The sequence below is a fragment of the Aythya fuligula genome, chromosome 1 (genome assembly GCF_009819795.1).
Source record: "Aythya fuligula isolate bAytFul2 chromosome 1, bAytFul2.pri, whole genome shotgun sequence".
NCBI classification, from domain to species: domain Eukaryota; kingdom Metazoa; phylum Chordata; class Aves; order Anseriformes; family Anatidae; genus Aythya; species Aythya fuligula.
Window position 1 is genome coordinate 152137990 of NC_045559.1, and position 16680 is coordinate 152154669.

The 16680-nt window shown below is 46.0% G+C and overlaps 1 protein-coding gene across 5 annotated transcripts in view; it reads right to left on the reverse strand.

Annotated features, from left to right (window-relative positions):
- FARP1 (FERM, ARH/RhoGEF and pleckstrin domain protein 1) overlaps window positions 1-13214 on the reverse strand; it is a 195021-nt gene extending 181807 nt beyond the window's left edge. For 3 of the 5 annotated variants that reach the window (XM_032207726.1, XM_032207728.1, XM_032207727.1), the window contains exon 1: window positions 12930-13214. The gene's annotated coding sequence lies outside the window, so the exon portion shown is untranslated. The remainder of the gene's footprint in view (window positions 1-12929) is intronic. The other 2 variants (XM_032207725.1, XM_032207724.1) reach the window with 1 other exon arrangement.
- Window positions 13215-16680: the final 3466 nt, after the last annotated feature.

A 16680-nucleotide genomic window follows, 5' to 3' on the forward strand; every position in this document is an offset into this window, starting at 1 on the left:
CTGGTGGCTTGCTTCCCATCTGTCTGAAGTGCCTACGATGGGGAAACAGATAAACAACACTATCTATTTATGAAGTTGTTGGATCTTTTAGGTTAAGGAAAAGAACCGGGACTTCCTTACTTTCTTTTTAATAGAAGAAAATGTAATTAAAAAAAAAAAAAAAGGAAAGAAAGAAAAAAAAAAAGTAGAGCCATGAATATTCATTCCATTTAAAGTCTTTTCCTCAAAGTTAGTAAATTCTGAGCAAGAAAGACCAGCAGAACAGCCAGATTCAGTACTGCTTTAAGGAAATAGTGTGTTATCACAGCCCTCAGTCCTACAAAGTGACTCCAACTTCCAGCACGTTCTGCAAAAACGAGATATATTTCAGGCAGCTTTCTTAATGGATTCATTCAGCGAGGAGCCTTCAAAGTTGCATTCATCTAATCACAAAAAACATATAAAATGCAGTGGCTGTCTCTGTCAACAAGGAATACAGACATCCTGCCAAGCAGTGGAGAACCTGATAATGGATGCAAGGAATAGTGACACCTTCCGAAACTCCTGCAGCAAGATCAAGCTTGCTTGAAGGCTCTCAGAGGTATCCAAGTGAACTCCTTATTAAAGGCAGTTCTTTAAAAATAAGTTTGATGTTTTAAAGCTTTCATAGTCTTAACACGTTTCCAGCAATATCTGTGTTCCACTAACATTTTTGGTATTTTATTCCCCTTTTTGTCTCCAGCATACCCAAGAAATTACAAGATATGCTTCTGCTATCAACCTTCAGCTCTGAAAACAGGGAGAAACTAACCAAAACAGGCCATCACGGATCTATGCCTTAATGAGGCAGATCAAATGACTAAACACATAGCGACAAAAGGGAACCTCGAGGTTATTCATCACAAACTGCTTCAGCTCGGCGTAAAGATAAGTAACTACATTTCAAGGTAAAATAATAAAAAAAAAGAAAAAGTATAGAGTACTTTGTAGAGCAAGGAAAGTAGTAGCTCAAGCCGAAATATTAACATTCAGAAGCAAAGAGACTGACAGACCTGATGATTCAGGGCCCAGGTTACCCATGATCTGTCCCAAAAGCCAGCTAACAGAAAGCCAAACCACCGAAGAGCTCCCTCCCGCAGGTAACGCCGTGCCAGAGCAGCAAGGAAGGAGCCGTTTGCAGGATAATGAAGCACACGGGCATATAAAGGATGTGGTCTGCAAGTTGAATAGGAAGTTTAGAGATTTTAGGAAGAATTAGAGAGCTTTTACATAGGCCAATTTACCAGCAGGAAAAATCCCCAGCAGTAAGATCATAAACTACCCAGTACTTTCTTTTTTTTTTCTCCTCTTAATGGAAGCGGTGGTATTTATGACATCTGAAAGAAGCCTGAACAAAAACATCAGCCCTTATAGGGAGTACCCTTGAATAAGATTATGGATACACAAAAGACAATTTAGGACAACTGCCAAAATTCCTACAAACACTGGCTCTAGCCTGCAGTTACCTAAAACTGAAAATACAGCTAGGCAGGCAATGGAAATGAGAAACAGGAATCTCACTTTACAAATCACTGAACAAAAATTTAAGCAGATAACATCAGTGGTAATTATCAGTCAGAATATAATGTCCTGTCCACCACAAAGTAAATGATCCATGGCTACTCCTCAAGGTTAAGTGATAGGAAAAAATATTGACTTGAAAATCTGTGATAAAAAAAAAAAAAAAAAAAACAAGGATGGATTTCTCTTTGTGGAAGAATGACTGATTAAAAAATAACCATAATCTGAGACAGTGACTTTCAAAAGAATCAGGCTATTGATAATTATTTCACAATCAGTGCATGCGTTCTTCCTTCTTAATCACAGTACAGAATAAGGTATATATAGCACTTACATGGCAATATAAAGCTTTTAAAGGCCATTTAAACTTTTCATCTTGTGATGATCACCAAGAAAATCTTCAGTTGACTTTATGCTGCCACAGGGAGGAAGGGAAAAAGCTTCCAACACATCCATCAAGACAACTATCCAATCCCAAGCTTGCCATTGCCAGTTTACCCAAGTCATACCAATCGTATACAAGATCTATTGCAACATTTAAAGGCATCTTGCTAGAGAAATATATAAAAATAGTCTTATGTATTAAAAAAAAAAAAAAAAAAACACAAAACAGGTAAGTGTCCAAAGATTTGCATGCCTTACTTACTGTTCAGAAAGCTGGAAGAATAGCAGAAAAATAGTATTATTCAAAACCTGCATGCTTACACTTTTGTTGAGGATATAAATCCTCAGCAGCTAACAAGTTCCAGGTCTCTGTATCAGCAACTGTTTTGGCTATAGGCTCACCAAAACTTTACAAAACGTAACCAGTGTGTCCTTCTATCTCATCGTCTCATCAGCAAAAAAGATTAATACGGACATTATGGATAAATACTGCAGAACGCGGTCACAGACGGTAAGTGAATTAAAAAAGGGGGATTGGAAGCAAAAATGTGCATAGAATTCAAGGGGAAAAGCCAAGTAAATATTGTACAAATCATCAGTATCACCAGGTTAGGGAAATACCAAATGGTTCTTACTAATTGAACACGTAATAAAATTAGAAATTGGAACCCACCTTTGTTAAAGGACTGATTTAGACTGCAAAGTGTTAGATTTATTTGCCCTTTATTTCATGAGGAAAAGAAGAAAGAAAATTAATTATCTTCTACACCAAGAGTACAGACATTAGTGAATTTTGAGTGGGGTAGAGATGGGGAAAATAAAGGGTAGGTGGAAGTAATGAGCAGGAGAAACGGGCTGCTGTTCTTCCCTCAAATATGAACTGATGGCATATTGGGTAAGAATAATCACCCCTCCACAGTTTCATGCATTTAAAAGCCAAGACTTTTGCTTGTGAACTGTCCCCATCGATTCTGATTCCCTGAAGGCAATGTTAGGAAGCGAGCTGCCCCCATGCTCCCAAACTTTGGCGAGAGCTGCAGGCACACAGCAAGCCACGGGCTGCTTCCAGAGGCCGTCCTGTCTCTTCCAGAAGACCACGGATGTTTTATCAGGATATCTGCTTCCCGTACTAACAACAGGCCCGTTCCACGCTTGCTGCCCTGCGACTTGAATATAAAAGCGGATCTCCCTTCTCTTGATGCTTCAGGACACCGAGGAGGGACAGGTCCGGCCGCACAGAGAGCAGCAGCCAGCCCTGGCCCCACGCCCGGCCGAGGAGCTGCTCCATCCAACCCACGCAGCGAGCATTAAAATTTCTTTTCCATTGAAACTTCTTTCCTATGAAGACTTCTTTCCCAGCCGAGGCACACGAGGCAGAGCCCTCCAAACAAGCACCCTGCTCACTGCCGTTCCTTGCAGCACAAGGAATTTGATTAAGCTTCCTCGACGGGAGAGAGCTAAATAAACACTGTAAATTAAACAAAACTATGCTGATGATCTCGGCGCAATTACTTCCAATTGATTTGAGTCTTTATTGTCCCCTCAAGCTTTTCGCTTCGCAGATGAAACAGGATCAGGCCGTACTGGAAGAATACCAAAGAAGGAGTTATGAAACTTTCCTTGAACACTTTGAAAAGCGACCAAACTAGCTTTTCTTCCTGACGAGATTCCAATTAAACTGAGCCTGGAAGTCTAATGAAAGACCAGGCTTTTCCAAGACTTGTCGCAGGCAAGCGCGCTAATGCTTAGAATAAATTCAGTCATCGGTTAGCGCACGCACACACACACACACACACACACAAATTATAAATTGCTGCAGCGTATTTTATTTCACAAGAGTCGGGCCGTGCCAAAAGACTTCAGGAAACTTTTAGCCGGCTGATATCATATAATCCAACTCTCAGGCATTTCAGCCTCCTCCAAGCCGAGCCAAGCTGCCGCTGGATTGCAAAAGGCAGCACATGCACAACACGCGCAGCAGGGCTGCTGACTGCAGCTCGGTTAGTCCATGGGAAGAGAAAAGCGCTCCTGGGAACACCTCCGCAGAAAAATCCTGGAGGTACCTGCAGCTTTTCAAATATCCTCTTAGGTCCTGTTATAAGTTACCAGGTCGGTTTTATAACTAATGTTCAGATATTAATTTCATTAGGCTCAACCTACTTGCGAGGGCCAGACCTATTATTCTGATTAATCTTCTCTTCCAGGTCTCCAAATCGCATTTTCCTTGCCAAGCTGGAACCCTTCTCAGAACTGCAATCCCTAAAAGGCACTTTGCTCCGAGGAGAGCCCAGACCAGTTGATGAAGCAAGGCTTTACAATTTCTAGAAGCGTTTTACGTTTTCCTGTAGACATTGCGTAGATGTGTAGCTACCCTTTTCCCTTCATGGCACACACCCAAACTTCAGTTCCAATCCTTTTAAGTGGAAGGAACTTTGCTTGGGTTGAGGGGACTTTTTATTTTGACAGAAACAGGCAGGGAAGTAGAACAGACACTCTTCCTCGGGATTTTTTCTACTGAGTCACGTTTATGCTAAAAACTCTGAGATTTCTCAAAGGACAGACATCATCTTATCCTGCAGCTAGAAATATCCTCAGTAACACAGATTTTTGCAGAGATTTCATGCCCTGAGAAGAAAGGGTAGACCCAGCTCTTGCTCTTATTTTTTTAAACAACGCTGGAAGGGAAAACGTAGTTGTGCTATTTACATCCACCCATCCCCACTCCAACAACGCACCATTTACAGTTAACTGCTTCAGCTTTCATCGGGTTATTCTTTGCCCATAGAGTAGCTGTTCTGTTCTCATTGCATGGCCTAGCTGCTGTTTTACGTAAAGAACAACATAAAATGCAATTTTCAAACATTACCCTGGCTTTAATGAAAGGAAATCTGAAGGAAATTTCTCAAGTTTTATCTAGTGTCCCATGAAATTTCACCAATGGATGTAAGAGTCAATGCAACCCTAACAAATACACGATTATGGACAACACTGCATTCAGTTTTAATCCTTTCAAATACATGTCTGAATTTCTTCAATATATAAACAGGATGGGGGTTTGTTCTTGTTGTTGGCGTGTTTTTTTTTTCTTCTTGTTTTTAAAATCAGAGAAAAAATGAGAAGTCTATGGCTTGGTTCCAGAAAAGAAAATGCTTCTGACCTGCACGTTCTCAGTGTTTGTACAAACAGATACACACACACATCACTCCGTCACAGCGATGATCTAATTTTTCGGTCATACGCTTGTCGTGTGCCGCTGTTAGTCCCTGGCTCTCCCCCATCATGTACTTTCTCTTCATTCGGGAAGACGGGAATGGCTTTCCTGGGCTTGGTTCCCTCAAGCAGAGAGCTACCATCAAGTGTCATTTGCTCGTCCATTGCTTCCAATGATCCTTGAAGCGTTATTACAGCTAGAAACCGCTCCAGTGATTCCTCTGGTGCCTTAGCGTGCGCTCAGTGCACACAGCATCGAGGGAGAAATGCTCGTGTACAAGGTATTGCCTGATCGACATTTTCTCAGTTCAGGCTCAGGACCTGCCCTTGGGGTGCTCTTCAGCAGATGGACAACCGGGGATGAGCTTCAGGTGGACACCCAGCTCTGGCTTTGGGGCTTCATGGGATAACAGCACCCTGCTCGTGGTTAGGGGAGGCACTCCCTGGTGGCCACAGGATCTTGTGCCTGGTGTCAGTGAGGCCAAGGCTTTTGACACAAATTTCACTTTCTGAAGAGCCTGTTCAGCCTGGAGAAGAGAAGACTGAGAGGGGATCTCCTCAATGTGTATAAATACCTGAGGTGTGGGGGACAGAGGGATTTGGCCAACCTCTTTTCAGTGGTTTGTGGGGACAGGACAAGAGGCAATGGCCACAAAATGGAGCCCAGGAAGTTCTGCACCAACATGCAAAAGAACTTCTTCACGGTGAGGGTGACGGAGCACTGGGACAGGCTGGCCAGGGAGGTTGGGGGGTCTCCTCTGGAGATATTCAAGGCCCATCTGGACACCTATCTGGGCAGCCTGCTCTGAGGAACCTGCTTTGGCAGGGGGGTTGGACACAATGATCTCTGGAGGTCCCTTCCAGCCCCTACACTTCTGTGATTCCCTTCCTCAGGCCTCTGCCCTACAAAAAGCTGCTGTCCCGAGCACATCCCTCCTGCCTCCTCCTGACACCATCCCACCGCTCACCACACAGCCGGCGGCATGAGGCATCGACACCGACACGACGCCTCAGCCGAGGCACGGGCTGGCCTCAGCCACAGCCACCGGCATCTCCCCTCATCCAGTGCTAATTAAGCTTCAGCTTAATTAAGCCTGGAGTTGCAGATAGAGATTAGTCAGAAACAAAGAGCCGGCACGGCCATCCAAGCCTCGATCGTAAATACCACGATGAAAACTGAGGGAGAAAAACCCGCGCCAGCAAGTCACCACCAGCAACTTCTCTTCTGCTTCACGTCCTCTCTTCCAAGTTCACTTCTGACTCGCTCATTTTAGGCAAACCGACCCCATGTCCCTGGGACCACTCCATTTGGGACTCATTTCGAAACTCAAATATTATTAGTAAATGCCGAGCTGTGCGCAGCATTTCATTACAATGCCTTTTAAAACCTTTTTTACATTCAAATGGCGGAGCCGCTCGTCCTTCTCTCCACTGGAACACCGTCACACCATCTGCTTTCTCTTTGTTTTATGTATTTATTCGCTACCGAGGCACTTTTAGGATATTTTCAGCTAGCTTCAGGTTCAATATTTATTGACTGTGTATTTTAGGAATCCTCTCCTTTCTGCTCCCTTTATATTTCTCTTCATGGTTTCTAGTTCATTTTTCACAGCACCGACAATCGTGCTCAACATTTCAAAGGACGCAGGGAAAAAAAATGGTTCTGCGACTACACATTACACAATTTTACTTTACACATTACACCAGTTAATTCAGCTAAGCTGTAAAAAATGGCTAATGAACACTGGTTACGACAGCACAATCATATAGTTAGTCTTTTGAGATGTACATGCCAATGCCTCTGTTTAAAAAAGAGAAAAAAAAGCAAGAAAAATATTGGATATTTAATATATCAGAGGCAAACATTAATGTCTTACAACACTAAATGGAGATTTTCGGGAGGAATTTCCATGAAGACAAGACAGGAGCACAGGTCTTCAGATAAAGAGGCTGAAAATTACCTCCGAGGAGGCTATTCCTACATGTTGGCATGAAAAGTGCAGCTTCTATAATGCACTCGGGCTGCTTGGTACGTAAAGTTTTACACACTTTTAAATCTCTAGAAGGTCCAGGAACCGAAACCTCCCTCCCTGTTTTCTCTTTAATATCTGTTCTGTTGTTAAGGGCCTGAATACTAACTGCTTGCTAGAAAATAGGAAACTCTCCTGAGGAAAAAAGAAAAAGAAAAAGAAAAACCCAAGCCAGTAACTTCTGCAGACTTTTCCTATTACAAGATCTTTACCTTCCCTTTTAGCCTTGATGTTTGAGAAAATAACCTCAGGCAGGACAAACTAAACAAATCATACTTTTCCTTAATCTGAAAAAGACACCGCTATTATACACCACAGCAAGAGCTGGCCGGAGCCTTCCCAGTTGTAATCACTGTTGCTGCAATCATAAGGCTGCAGAGAATTAGCAAAATAAAAACAAGGCGGACTCATTGCACTTTGATGGTACGCCACGAGCAGCAAACTCCGGGATAATTCAAAGCAGGCTGGAAGGGAAACGAGGGAGAGAAATGGAAGAGCAGAAGAGAAGCCAGCCTCTCCTCCACCCCCAAAGACGCCCCGTCCTCCCTCCCCACCAGCATCCAAGAGCAGGGTGGCCAGGGAAATGCTCCAAGCGTGCCAGATACCCGCTGTGTTCCCAGAGCCACCGAGCAATGGGAAGCCCTGTTCCAAAGGAGAACAGGCTGATATCCCCCCCCAGCCTCTCCTTCCTCTTAACTGAGGTTTATTTTTATTAACGTCGGGGAAAACGCGTACCTAGTGTGAAAGCCCGCTCAGAATTCCTGCCCCAATTTGTGCAGGACAGCCCCAAACCCACCTCAGAAGGGAAAAAGGCTGCTACCAGAAACATGCTCGCTGTTTCAAATAATTTCACAGCAACCTTCCGCTCCCCTGAACTTCCAGGCCAGGGCAGACCTGCCGAACAGGAAGCCTCGTTATTGCAGCATGTGCAACCCAGGCGATAGGGAGTTTCGCAGTAAAACTGATAAGGAGAGACATGAAGGACTAACGAGCAGGCTGCCCGCGCTCCTTCGTGGGGCGAGCAGAGGTCCCCGCAGAACACCTTGGGTATTGTTCAGCGGGGAGCCGGGGACTGGGACACGTCCAAAAATAACAGGCAGGGACGCATGGAAGAAATGAACACCACGTCTGAGGCTAGAGCGCTTAATCCAGGCACGGAAAAAAAATAAAATATATATATTTGAGGGAGAGTAACCGACAGGAAAAAAAAAAAAAAAAAGCGTGATGCTGAGCAGAAAGAGCCAATTAAATGTACACAGGTTACTGAGCAGCAGGACCCTCTTCGTGCTGTTGGATCGCCAGCCCCAGCGCCACATCTGCTGCTGGAATAAATTGACAAATCTCTTCATGACCTGCGCCTGGGGTGCAGGTGACTGAAAATGAGGGTCCTTGATTGAGGAGACGCAGTCGGCAGCGTTACCAGCGATCATCCAACCGGTCCTGCAGTGATCAGGAACCGAAGAGGCAGAAAGCCCAGTAGCGGCCAGCAGAAGCAGCAGCCCCTGGGAGGGAGAAGGAAGCACATGGGACTTGGTATTGTTTGTTATTCCTGATAGGTTTTCCAGCTTACCAGTAAGTCATCTTTTGACCTAGAAAAAAAAACGAAAAACACAAACCACGTGCTCTTCCCTGGCTGTATTTGGCACCAGACGATCCTGGTACCCTAGCAGCCCGTCCTTCGAGCAGCGATCGCATTTCCTCCGCGGCCTGAACTCAGAGTTGTTGCTTCAGGTATTGATGTCTTGCTAGAATATCCCCGTTCAGAAAGTCACGGCTTCTCCTCAGACACAGTGAGAAGACGTATCTCCATCTCCATCTCCAGGATTTCTGTAATACCTTGGGTGGGATCCACAGAGATGTGCTGGGGTGTCCTGCAGGAGGGGGGAGAGGCCCCACAACATCTTTTCTCTTCTGTGCTGATGTACCCAACGAGGGAGAGAGCTTGGAAGTTAACTTTAAAGCAACTTAAAGAGTCTCCCAAGACGGCAGAATCACGTGCCAAATGGAGTGGAACAACCTTTTAACGCGCTTTCATCGTGGCAAATTTGGTCACCCTGCAAGCTCCAAAACGTCGCTTTGGCCCTGATGCAAAGCCAACGGAAGGAAACTGGGATTGAAATCATCAGGAACAGTACTACTCGTTTTAGAAATCTTGCACCAAGGGATAGCAGACTCTGGCTTCGGTGTTAGGGTGGGGAAGAAAGAAAAAAATCCATATATATTTTTCAAGGCAAGCAGCAGAGCAAGGCAAGGCACCGGCAGCGAGGGAAGCAGCAGCACTGCCTCCTTCCCTTCAACAGGCTTCAGCATGACCCCTGCTTAATAACCTGGGGTACAAAACACAGTCTGCAAACACCATTAAGATACCATGACCCCTTGCAAGAATTCCTTGCGACCAGTACCAAACGTGCATTGTACAGCACTCTTCTCCTGCAAGCTCAGTATCCAAACGCCATGACTTCAATTTATGCTCTTTGCTCCACTTCTAAAGCAACACCGAAGCAGATTTTACTGGACAGAACTCACCACCTCACATCCAAGGGCATGTTACAAAAAAATCACAATCCCCCCCCAGGATCAAGAGAAAGCAGTACTCCAGCACCTCCATGAATTTCACCAACAGGTTTTATTTTATTTGAGCAGCAGCTAACAGAGACCATTCTTTCTCCTTAAGCCCCTTTTTCAAACATCCAAACCCTCAATATTATTCCCCCACAATGTCCAGATTAAAAGAAAAAAAAGGAATTTCGAACCCTGCGTATCAAGTCCCCCCAAAAGGCGGATCACATTTTCCCTTCTCACAACATTTAATCAACTCCGTCTCGCCACAGACAAGGCTAAAGAGCTCATAATGCTGCAATTGATTACAAACAAGATAGTGCCCGCATCTGAGGGAGCCTGACCTAATTGTCTGACTCATCTACATTTCTGCAGGCCAAATTTACTGACATTTTGCGCAAACCCAAAGCTGACTGAGCCCGGTGACCTTTTATACCCCTGTCATTAGTCTTCCGTGCCTCCCCAGCCAGAAAAGCGAGTCGCCCCTTTACTCTGCCTAAGTCAGCAGCCCGGCTGTAAACTGTAAACTAAACTTCACAGCCCGCTCGGCACCTACCCGTCAGCAAAGTACAAAAAGCACCAACCAAAAAAGCCCCACCATGTGAAACACCCAAGCTGCAACCTTTCAAGGTCATGAAATTAAGCCTGGAAAGGCCCCCGTAAGATAAACATGCCAGTTTCTAAAAGCAGCAGGAAAACAAGCAAGGCGACTTGGTGGGCAAACTCTAAAAACAGGATTTTTATCGTGCTTTCCTAAAAAAAGGACAATATAAAATAAGGACGTTAGCATAGACATGGACCATGAAAAAACAATGGGAGCATGGGGGGGAGGAAAAGAACCCCAAAGCAGTAAGTTTAATCTCTTCCACTAACTTCACAGCACAGCATGAAAAAGACAAAGCCCATACCCTGATCGTGCACTAGAATATAACCAGGATTCGTAACACAGCGATTTAACTACCGAAAATATTCCCTGGAACTTCATTTGGGTGCATTATCAAGTTCTGCCCTTCGATCCTACAGCTGCAATAAAAACTTCCTGATTTTTTAATAGATGATGATGATGAGTGGATTGTATCGAAGTCCTGGATCCAGACCTCCACCACGGCCAGCGAGACACGGACCTGTGCTTCCCCAAGAGAAGCAGCAGGGAGGACAGGGTGAGAGCACTGAGACATGCTTCAAATGAGGGGAAATTTAGGAAAGGGTATGGACACAGAACACGCAGGCGCAGCTGGCAACCTGCAGGTGATTCTCCACCCCCTGGGCTGCCAGCCCTGAAGTTTCTCTGCCCAGCCACTGGATTTCCACTTTAAGCACTGAAAACATGGACCACCCTTCCCCGGTTTTATCCTCTAGCAGAGTCCAGGCTGGGGGGTCACCACATTTGTCAACCTCTTTCAGAAGTCCTAGCCCAAGAGCATGCCAGTGATTTAATGCAAAGATGCTTCAAGGCAAAAAAAAAAAAAAAAAAAAAAAGCAAGTTTTGTGCAACTCCATCACCAAAGATACAGAACACAAAAAACTGCCAGCACTGGCAGCCTCATCTTCATTAGCACCGAGGATTTTATGTTTTTTTAAAATGAAATGCCAGCTTTCATCGTAGATGAATTTCTTAAGTGGAAGCTTGGATTTTTTCCTAAGTCAAATTAATCTAAAATCAGCGGGGAAAAAACTCTGAATAGTTCTATAACTTTAGAATTCTCCATCTGAATTTTAATGCAGAAATGAATCTCCAAGAGCGAGTCTTTTCCTTTTCTTTTTTTAAAACTGTCACATTTAAGCAGCATTTCCCCTTTGGTCATTCATCACCCACAATCTTCTTTCAAAAAGAAAAAAAAAAAACGGGTTGTAAGTACCAAGTTTTAAGACACTGATTGCACAATGACTAATGAACTGTGTCAACCTGAGGAAGAAAAAAAAAAAAAGAGGGAAAAAAAAAGATTTCTGATTTGAAATCCAGCCATTAAGTAAAAGTCAGGCTTTGCTGTCCCACATTCGGTCTCTTACCAACTTTTGACATTTTGAAGCCGCGTGTCACGGCGTGTGAAGCCTGCTGCCCGCTCTCCTCGTGTACTTGCCTCAGCCAAGACAACAGAGCGCAGGAGGAAAAAATGATTTAATTGCCCATCCTGAAGACTTTGCAAAAGGCAAGCAGAGCAGTCCAGCTTTCTAACCCCTTCCCACGAGGCCGGCAGCTGGCCCTGCTGCCAACAACCCCTTCCACGGCTAAATCTGAGCTTCAATCTGCGGGGAAAAAAACGAACCAGGCGTCTGGGCAGACTTACCAGCATCGAAACTTGCAAGAATAGCAGTGGTGTGTTAGGTACAAGCCCTCACCCTCACTGTTTAGGGGAAAAGGAGGCTCTGGAGCCGAAGCACGGCCACCAGAGCGATGGATTAGCGAGGCAGGAGGCCACGGGGGATCCCGGCCCATGGACTGCCCGTCCCGGCGTGCACCCGCTGGCGGCCCTCGGAGCACACGTGCGGCGGGGCTAAGAGGATTCCCCGCTCCTGGAGAGCTGCTGAATGGCTCCAGCCCGAGCCAGACACCGCGGATCTCCAGCGGAGGGGAGGGAAAATAAAGAAATGGGAATAAAAAATGGGGTCTTGATTCAGCAGAAGGTTTGGGGCTGTGCTCAGGCGGACCGCCGGAGAGTTGTATTGCTGCTGGCTCGACGCCAGTGTCAACCGCCCCGCTGTAAATACGGGCTGCAAGCGACACAAGGAGCAAGAGTCAAAGTGGCTGGGAGAGCGTCGGGAGCAGGCACAGCACCCAGCGGGGACATCGTCCTGCCACCGCCGCCGAGGGGACCCCGCGCAGAGCCCCGCGCCGCCCGCTTCATTTCTGTCACGCCAGCAACTTCAATAAAATAAAAATAATCACTAAAACCACCCCGGCAGAGTTTGTGTGCTTTAAAATAAAACAGAGGAGCACCAAAGACAAGGCCCACACCCCACCAGCTCCCACTCCGGACACCAACTTGCAGCCCCCCCCCCCCCGGGGGGACCCCCTCGGGGCGGGCGCGGCACCCACGGGTGCCCCCCTGGGCAGCCCGGGGGGGCGACCGAAAGCCCCCTCTGCCGCTCTAATGGGATTTAATGGGATTAAGCCGGGCTGAGCAGCGCCCTCGGGGCGCTGTCAGCGGCCGGGGAAGGGGCGGCGGGGCCGGGGGCGCCGCTCCCGGTGCCATTGTTCGCCCTTACCGTGTGCGGGGCGGGGGCTGCCGGGGCTCCTCGCTGAGGCTGCTGCGGGGGCAGTGGCGCTCGGCTCGCCGGAGGTCCGAGCCATTAAAAGCTCCGCGGGGAGGAGAAGGAGGAGAAGGCGGCGGGAGGAGGAGGAGGAGGAGGAGAAGGAGGAGAAGAAGGAGGGCAGCGGGGGGCTCGCAGGAGCAGGGGCGCCATGTCCGGCTGTGCAGGGGGAGCCCGGCTCTGCCGCCCGCCGGGGAGCGGAGCTGAAAGGGGGCGAGGCGGCGGGGGGCAGCCCCTGCTGCCGCCTGCAGCCCGGGGGGAGAGGGAAGGGGAAGGGAAGGGAAGGGAAGGGCGGCCGCGCCTCCCCTAAGCCTGCCTCCGCCCGGAGGGGGAGCCGCCGGCGGCAGGAGGCGGCCGAGAGCCCCCTCCAGCGACCGCGGGAGGCGGCGGCGCCTCGCCATGGCCGCCCGCCCGCCCCGCCGCCGGCATGAGGGGAGCCGGGCAGGGCGTGAGGGGAGCCCGGCTGGGACCCCTCGGTTCTCCCCGGCCCTGAAAATCAAGAGAAATAAAGGCTGCGTGTGCCAAGGGGAACTCCAGGCGAGGGCTGGGGCTGGGGACTGCGCCTCTTGCAGAGCCGCTGCGCATCCATTCCCTCAGAGAAGAAATAAAGCTGTGGCAAAGGAGCTCCCAAACACACCCAGGACTGACTGCAGACAGCGGCTCTTAGAACACCACTGTCCGTTTCTTAAAGCATTAGGATGTGTCTCCCTTTTTGGCCTTTTCCTGCCTTTTACCCAGTATTTTTTTTTTCCTGAAGACGATTTGGGGGTAGAGCACACAAATGGGTGATGCAGAGGAAACGCTTCAGGCCTTAGAAGTTCCCTCACGGACTCGGGAGGGAGCAATAAACTAATTGTGCATTTATAAAGTTACCGTCCTGAGCACCCAGCAGCTGTAGACCATTTGAGGAGCCCAACCACTATCTCCGGATAGCATATTTTCATCGCTGCAGTAAAGACAAAAATACGTGAACGCCATAAATATTGTCTCCTCCAAGCCTTGCCCTTGCCAAATCCCCCAAAGACAGATTCCTCTGCTGTCAACAGCAATGCCTCTATGCACAAACACCTCACGATACCTTGGTGTATCTGTAAAAATACGCCAGCCCACCTCGTGAGATCAAGAGATCTCCGTTTCTTAGGTCAGCCCCAAAACCTCAGCAAAGTACATGGGTTATTGGCTGAAAGGCTGGAAATTGCCCTTAGTTGTCAATACATGATAAGGCAGTAATTACTGTCATATTCCCCCAGACTTTTTCCCACACAAAACGCATGGTCTATCAATAGAAGACCAAGAGGAATGGCTACCTGCAATTCTAACAAATCCATGATTAAAAACACAGGCATAATTAATAATTTATTTTTTCCCCAAATACCTTGTCAGCAGCTTTAACCGCTAATGAAGGTGCTGTTGCAGTAAGAGCAGTACCACAAGGGTCAGCCATAACATTTAGAATTTCCTGGTGCTTTTTTATGTAGGCTTCCAAATCACTGATGCCTCACTCACACCTAACAAAGAGTTGTTGTAATCGACATCACATGGGTGAGGTCATCTTCAGTGCCTTCCAAGTCTGAGTGACCTTGAAGCTTTTCTCCCTGCTAAACAGAAGTAGCAGGTTGCCCTGCGGCTACTGATCATTTACTGCTGAGCTCCAAAAAGCAACAGTAAAATACTATCTTGAATGGTAAGCTTACCAAGCCATCAATGACACAAAACACTTTGGTCACTTCTCCAAGAGCCACAGACGAGCTTGTGTCTGGTTTATTTACTTGACTCTTCTTGAGTCTTCTGGAAATATCAAGCACAGCTAGTGACTGACATCTAAACAGACTTATTTACTGTTTTTCACGGTGTTTATCTAGTAGTCATCTCTCACCCAGCCATTCCCATTGATGCTCTCTACAATTCTAAGCAGAGTTGTTCTAAGCATCTGAAAAGGATTTCTCTCTTGCAAATTACACATGGCAGAAGCTCGTACTCTTCTGGTGTGACTGTGAAGAAAAGCATTCGTCATTGCTGTTAGGTTCCCGTAGTATACAAGGTCACTTTTTTTTTTCTCTGTTGCATGAGATACAGAATTTGTTGGGATGTTAAATAAAAAGGAGAATTTGAGAGAGAGACAGCATCCGGTTTCTTGAAAAGAAGATAAATTTAGGAAAAAAGAATGGTTCTAGAGAAAAAATTGTCATGTTTATGAAAGAAAACACACAAGATCTGTCTGCACCCATCGACATAGAAGAGAAAAACCAGAACTGAGTTTCAGGTTAAGCAAAACCAAGCTAACATCAATGTTCACTTCTGCCTTACCTGAGAAGGGAAGACAAGGGTTCTGCTGGCTTGAAAGGCTGCCTCTCTTTCTGCCTAATTCCCTGTTAGGAAAGAAATAGCAGCAGTTCCATTGGAATGCAAATACTGCTCCTTGGAAAGCTCTCACTTTTTACAGCTTTTCTATGTTGGGATGTTTCACGGTTATTTTTTTCATTGAATTTTTCTCCTATTTGCTGTGAGGTTCTAGAGTGCATGTACGTACACAGGTAGTTATGGCAGAGTGCCTGCAAAGTCACATTTTTACCTGCCATAAGATAACTTGTTTGCCTGCCGGTGTACTTTGTCATACTAAATGGTACTCAAAACCCAAGTGTGTGGATTAAGTTATTTGGTCTGGTTTGCACTAACGTCAGACTATGGTTCTTCTGGCCCTAATCTGTGCCTGTTTTCTAAACTACTTCAAAAATGCATTTAGTTCCAATATTTTTTTCTGTTTTATTAAGGAGAGAGGCTGAGGTGCTGCCCTAGTAGAAATCTGGGTATTTCAGCTGCATCTTTTGCCTAAGTATTTTTTTGTTATTTTTTTTATTTTTTCATAAAACATTCCACAGATGTTTTCCCTGGAGCCTGAAATTTTGTTTCAAAGACCCTTTCAGCAAATACTTTTGTGCTAGATTTATCAGTATGTTCCTGCGTAAGTGTGGTTTATGGCTCAATCTTGGAAACCTGCGGCGTTTGATTAGTCAGTCTTCGGCCTTCTGTCACATATCTTAATGTTAGTGCTCATAACGTTAGCACGTACCTCTGCTACTGAGTTAACTTGTGCTAACTCCTATGTCTTCGCTAATTTAGTTGCAAGAGCACAGCAGAATTCTCCATCCAGTTCTTTCAGTCTCATTTCACCATTATTTTTATTACACATTTCCTAGCATACACGCTTCCCCTCACTTCACTGGCTTTTGTTTGCGGTATGATTTTGCTGCAGTCCTCAGTTTAGATCATCATACCACTAGCTTTTCTGGTAAGGTTAGTAACGTTGAACTAACTAGCAAGTCTTCTTGCTTCTGCATCAGAACGCAACATCAAACTATAGCTGGAAGCAACGGTAATTAACAATTTTTATAATACTGTATAATCCTAGCAGTCAAGCATGTCTTAACTTTGGGGGCCACTTAAGCACTTACAGCCGGTTAATTACCAGATTTTGTTTATTGACTGCTCATATAAAACTATAAATTAAAAGAGAGCCCTTCAAGGATATATGCAAAATGTTCCCTAGTACTTCCGAATTTATACAGAGAGAGCTTTTGCATATCAAGCGCTTAGAACAAGCCCCCCTCTTTCTCAATAACACTTCAGTATTATTATACAACATCACTTCTGTCATGTGTTGTCATATTTACCTTGTATTGTTTTTGTCTGTTTCAGGGTGAATGCA